Source organism: Epinephelus moara, chromosome 19, assembly GCF_006386435.1.
Source record: "Epinephelus moara isolate mb chromosome 19, YSFRI_EMoa_1.0, whole genome shotgun sequence".
Taxonomy (NCBI): Eukaryota; Metazoa; Chordata; class Actinopteri; order Perciformes; family Serranidae; genus Epinephelus; species Epinephelus moara.
In genome coordinates this window covers 5,493,313-5,498,868 of record NC_065524.1, presented here as the reverse complement: position 1 = coordinate 5,498,868, position 5,556 = coordinate 5,493,313, and the positions used below count along the sequence as shown (strand labels likewise).

At 43.9% G+C, this 5,556-nt stretch overlaps 1 long non-coding RNA gene across 1 annotated transcript; it reads left to right on the top strand.

Moving 5' to 3' along the window:
* The first annotated feature begins 413 nt into the window (after nucleotides 1-413).
* On the top strand, nucleotides 414-1,941 carry LOC126406469 (uncharacterized). Its single transcript, XR_007571696.1, has 3 exons — nucleotides 414-548; nucleotides 692-823; nucleotides 916-1,941. It is a non-coding gene; the product is annotated as an uncharacterized LOC126406469 (long non-coding RNA).
* Nucleotides 1,942-5,556: the final 3,615 nt, after the last annotated feature.

Below are 5,556 nucleotides of genomic sequence, written 5' to 3'. Positions count from 1 at the left end.
GATTTCATGCACTTTCTATTTTATACAAATTTTTCAAAAAACTCCATTGGTTTCCTATGGGAAAAGTCTATTTTCTTCAATAGCTTTCACATTACTGGACCCAGACACCCCAAACCAATGTAGAATAGTTTGGCCAAGTGGGTCTAAAGGTGAGTTGACTCAATCTTGACTCGCGGAGACTATCATAATCTTTTGAGTGTTCATACCTGGTGACGTGTGTTTCTGTCATTGGGAGTCACACCAACTGCGCCTGTGTGTGCACACCACAAGATTTCTCCACCGAGCCCTCGCCGACAGAGCCCCAGATAACGCGGTGACGTCACCAAACTACGTTTTGTCACGCGTGAACAAAACAGGATATTATGAAGTTCCCCGGCGCTAAACTTTACTTGTCAACATGGATGTCCGACAGCTTGGAGCTCTGCAGATAGTTTGCACCCTGCTCTGCGCTGAGAAGAAAAAGGAAAAGAAGAAAAAGATTTGGGTGAAGGAATGGTTTGCTGCACGCAGATTGCGAGGGGTTGTCAATTCTGCAGAGAGAGTTGGAGGTGAGTTCTATGAATGAAACTCGGTTGCCACTGTGCCGCTAGCCTATTAGCGTGCACTGTACTGTCCATATAGTCTATGCATGTACTCAGATTATTGTACCTTTCATAGCTAAATGATCTAACAGGTTTTCGGGAAATTCTAGGGATGACAGTGGAGGACTTTGATTTCTTGCTGGGGCTGGTAGAGCGGTACGTCGCAAGGAAAGACACCAGATTTAGGCTTGCCATATTCCCTAGAGAACGTCTGTCCTTGACCCTGCGCTATCTGGCTACTGGTGGGTTATTTAAATTGCTTGGAAGTAAAAATAAAGCAATGGCCTCTGTTGCTGTATGTGCAATAGTCCTTTTCATTTGTTTTTTGATCCAGGAGAAACATTCCGGTCTCTCTGCTTCCAGTACAGGATTGGGACCAGCACAATCTCCGCTATCGCCATGGAAACGTGCGGCATGTTTACATGTATTTTAAAAGTCCGGTTAACACTAACACAATAAATTGTGTTAGTGTTTCTTTTACACACTGCTGTCTGCCAGAGAGGTAATTTGCGAACCATTTAATGGCTTGTGGATCAAATCCAATATTTGATAGTCTTTTTAGGAGGAGAGAATGATCAACTGTATCAGAGGCTTTAGATAAATCAATAAAAAGAGCGACACAGTGCTTTCTGTTATCTACAGCTGACACAATGCCATTCAAAATTAAGGAAGCAGCAGAAAGAGTGCTATGATTTCATCTGAAGTCAGATTGGTGGGAGGATAATACAGCATATCGAGCTAAAAATGACTTGACTCAATGACTTGAGTTGATTATTTACTAATGTTTCTAGGATTTTAGACAGACAAGACAGTTTTGAAATTGGACGGTAGTTGTTTAGGTTACTTTTTTCTCCTCCTTTGTGCAAAGGTAAAACATGAGCCGACTTCCATACTTTAGGTATTATACCAGTTGAAATAGTTAACTTAAAAATATGTGCAATATACTCTGAAATTATGGGAGCTGCAAGCTTGATGAGAAAGGGGGCCAAATTGTCCTCTCCAGTTGCTTTTCTTGAATCAATGGCTTGAAGAGCCTCAGTGACTATAGTAGGAGAAAAGGGGTGGAGGGCAAATTGAGTGGCATAGTCTACTGTATGTACATAATCATCTTTGTTAATAAATGTATTTCTAGAATTAGGCAATGTCATACTTTTATCTTCAAACAGGTGACCGGCTACAACAAAATGTCTGTTGAACGCTGTACATATGTCTTCATCTTCTGTCAGTGTAATATTTCTGGAATTGACATGAGTGGGTAGAGAGGAAACATTATTTTTAGTTGAGTTAACTACTTCCCAGAATTTTGATGGATTGGACCAAGAACTGGAGATAGAGGTTAAGTAATAATTAGGGACCTCGGCCGGTGCGTTTATTATTCTCTATTCTTTCTCCTGCCGTCTCCTAAAACCCAAATTTGACCCCCTAAACATGCTCAAAAACAAAAAAAATTGATAAAATGAAAAAAATAACCCCCAAAGTGCCAAAATGGGCTCTCTAGCGCCACCTAGGCACACTAAAATGGCCGCTGCAGCCTGTAGGAATGTCGTAGAAAGATCAAACCAAAACTGGCTTGTTCATGTCATCGAGATCTACAAATCACGTGCTGACAACCCTGACCTAAACCCAACAGGAAGTGAGCTATTTGCCCGTTCAAAGTAAGATTTTGCCTCAAAAATGCTCTTTTTTCCAAAAATATCTTCTCCTAGACCATTTATTGTATCGGCTTCACCGTTTATCGTATCGGCTTCAAACACGCACACATGCCAGGCCAACTCCTGCTGAACAGATATTCTGTATAACTTTGTCATTACTTGAACAGTTTGGATTTTATGGCCTCTTCAAGGTGACGTGCCACAAAACCTCCTGACGATCTTCGTGCCACCTAGACACACTAAAATGGCCACTGCTGCCCGTAGGAATGTTGTAGAAAGATCAAACCAAAAGTGGCTCATTCTTCTCATCAAGACCTATAAATCACGCACTGACACCCCTGACCTACAGTAAATCCAACAGGAAGTGAGCTATTTGCCCTTTCAAAGTAACATGTCGTTTTTCAAAAATTCTCTTTTTCAAAAAATATTTCCTCCTACACCATTTATCATATCGGCTTAAAACACGCACACATGACAGGCCAAGTCCTGCTGAACAGATCCTCTGAATAACTGTCATTATTCGAACGGTTTGGAAATACAATAGGAAGTGAGCTAGTGCCTCTGAAATTAACATGAGCAAATGTGGAGAAATTGTCAGCTGTGAGCTAGACATCTTAAACTTGCAACCAAGATCGCATTTTTGACTGCACAAACATAAAAACTATGTGTCTGCATTCAGGACGAGTGTATCTCTCTGCTGGTATGCTCAGATTGACGACTGGACCCACGGTTTGGGAATTAAAGGGAGGAGTTTGACACATTTTAAAGCCATCTCAATCTGCCTGCTCTCACAGCTTGTCTCTCCCTCTCAGTGACGGACTCAGGATGTTTGAAGGGCAGGGGTGAAAATAAAAAAAGGGCACCTACTGCATGACATGGGGCCCCATTGGTGCACATAAATATCAACAAAATAAAAACAGCACAGAAAGTGCATCTGTGTACATGGTGGAACCATTGTGGTAGGGACCAGGACCGGGGGAACATCAAACACTGATGGATCGGTCAGCTCTGTGCCGATGTTTACCATTGTGATGATGTAATAGGCAGGTGGGCGTGGGGACACGTGGATGGCAGAGGCTGTATGCCAGATTGTCAGAAAGCGCTTGTGTACCAGCTTTGTTCAGGTGGAGACCATCTGCACTGACAAGATACCACATTCCCAGAAGAGACTGAAATTGTCAATGAAATGCACATCGTTAGGGTCACACGCAGTGGACAGCCACGTATTTACGCTAAGCAACCTACTGAACCTCCCCAATCCACGGCCGAGAGTGGGCATGGGTCCGGAGATGTAAACTGTACTGCGGGACTGTTTGAGGACAGTAAACAGATTGATAAAGTCTTGTTTTAACAGTTCGGACTGCTGTTTATGAATGTCATTTGTTCCAACGTGTATAACGATCCTGTTAATGTCAAGGTAAGATTTTATTATGTCCGGGACTTTATCAGCAATGTCTCGTACCATGGCGCCTGGGAAAGAGAGGGTATGAGCTCTGTGGACTCTCACATTTCTGATTATGGAGTCACCAATAACAAGTGTTGATGGAGGACTCCGCACCGGCTGATGAAGGCTGTGGGGGCAGGTAGTAGCCCTGAGGGTTACTGATCTCAAGTTGCGGTGGCAAGATGGAACTGCAGCAAGCCTCTGGCCATCACCTGTTTCTGGAAGGGCAGGTGGTCGAAGGTGACCAGGCTCAGGATCCTGGTAAACTGAAAAGAAAGTTTTTTCCGGCTTGTCCAGCACCTCCAGTCCAGCGGAGACACGTCAGGATGGAGACGGAGCTGCAGCTTGATTCCCACTGCGCAGCAGACGTGCAGTGAAGTTCACTGTAGACCAAAACTGAGGTTTCGTCATGGGAGGTGGAAGAGGCTCCGGGTTCCTGGTTAATGGAAGATATTCATTTGAATCGAGAATACCATATCGATTCGTCAGCTTGATATCTTGGTTTGCCAGAGTATGAAAAGAGGGAAAGGAGAGCCCCCCCACCTTCTTTTTACGGCTGCCGACCACAACCCAAGGCTGATGATGTGGATGTGATGGAGTAGAGCTGAACGGGGCTTTGGGTTTAGCCCCGAGCTGGAGGGTTCCTCAGGGACGGTGACCTGAGTGGGAACAGAATCAGCAGCTGGAGTGGCGACAGCAGGCAGAATAGGAACTGTAGCCGAAGAAATAGCAGCACCGGCAGGGTAGGGAGCAGTGGTAGCCAGTTCTTCAGTAGTGGTGGTGGAGACTTGTGCAGGGCCGAAGAAGATAGTATCCAAGTGTCTTTCAGCCTCCTGAATTTTGTAGAGCATTGAGATTCTTTGCTCCAACTCAGCGACCTTCTTGCTGAAATCGATGCAGCTTACACAGCCCGATGGTGAGGTAAGTGGACTCATGGCTACCTAAGCGTGTGCTCAGCTTTTCTCTCTGATAACTTGCAATCCCCACGTCCGATCGCTAAAATTCTCTATTCAGTTAAAGGGTGTTTTTAAAAACAACCAGGCTCCAAAAAGTGTTTAGTAAAAAAGTGGCTTAAAACTATGTAAAACTCAGTTTATGGGAGAGTTTCTGTCGAACATACACTACGAACGCCTGCCACTTCCGTGTTGTCTTGTTAGGGGTCGTGGGGGGGCTGGAGCCTACCCCAGCTGACACTGGGCGAGAGGCAGGGTACACCCTGGACAGGCTGATAGACTTCATATAAACTTTAAACAGGTAACAAGACTTTGCGATATCAAAGTAGTCGTCAGCTTTTTTGTATCATTTTACAGTTTTTAGGTTATCACAGTTTATATTCTATGCTGTTGTATGAGTTTATAATAGGTGTGTATTGCGTTGCTTAGTGTGTGTCCAATAAACTCTGATGTCTCCTACTCTGATGCACAGTTGCTAATTTTGCCAGACAAACTGTGGAGGTTAAACTTAACTATGCAAGTACTGGTTTTGATCATTGATAGACTTAATAATGATCTTACCTGGTGATCTGTCTCTATGCAGACATACAGCAGAGTGTGATTGGCTGATGAGACCTCCATCACTTTCTGCCTGTATCTGATTGGTGCATCCGTCTGTATGACTGACTGACTCACTCTCTATCTGTCCGTCTGTCACTGTCCAATCTGGAAATCCATCGGTAAAAAAAAAAAAAAGGATTTTTTTTTACCTCTGGAGGCACTGCCCGTAGTTTTTTGACTAATGGAAGTGCAGGGGCCTCAGGGATCGCTCAACCCCTTCACTTCCGGCGGTGCCCCCAGGGAATCGCCTTGTTGTTTACAAATACTTCCAGGTAGAAAACCAGCAGAGTTTAGCTATATATATATATATATATATATATATATAT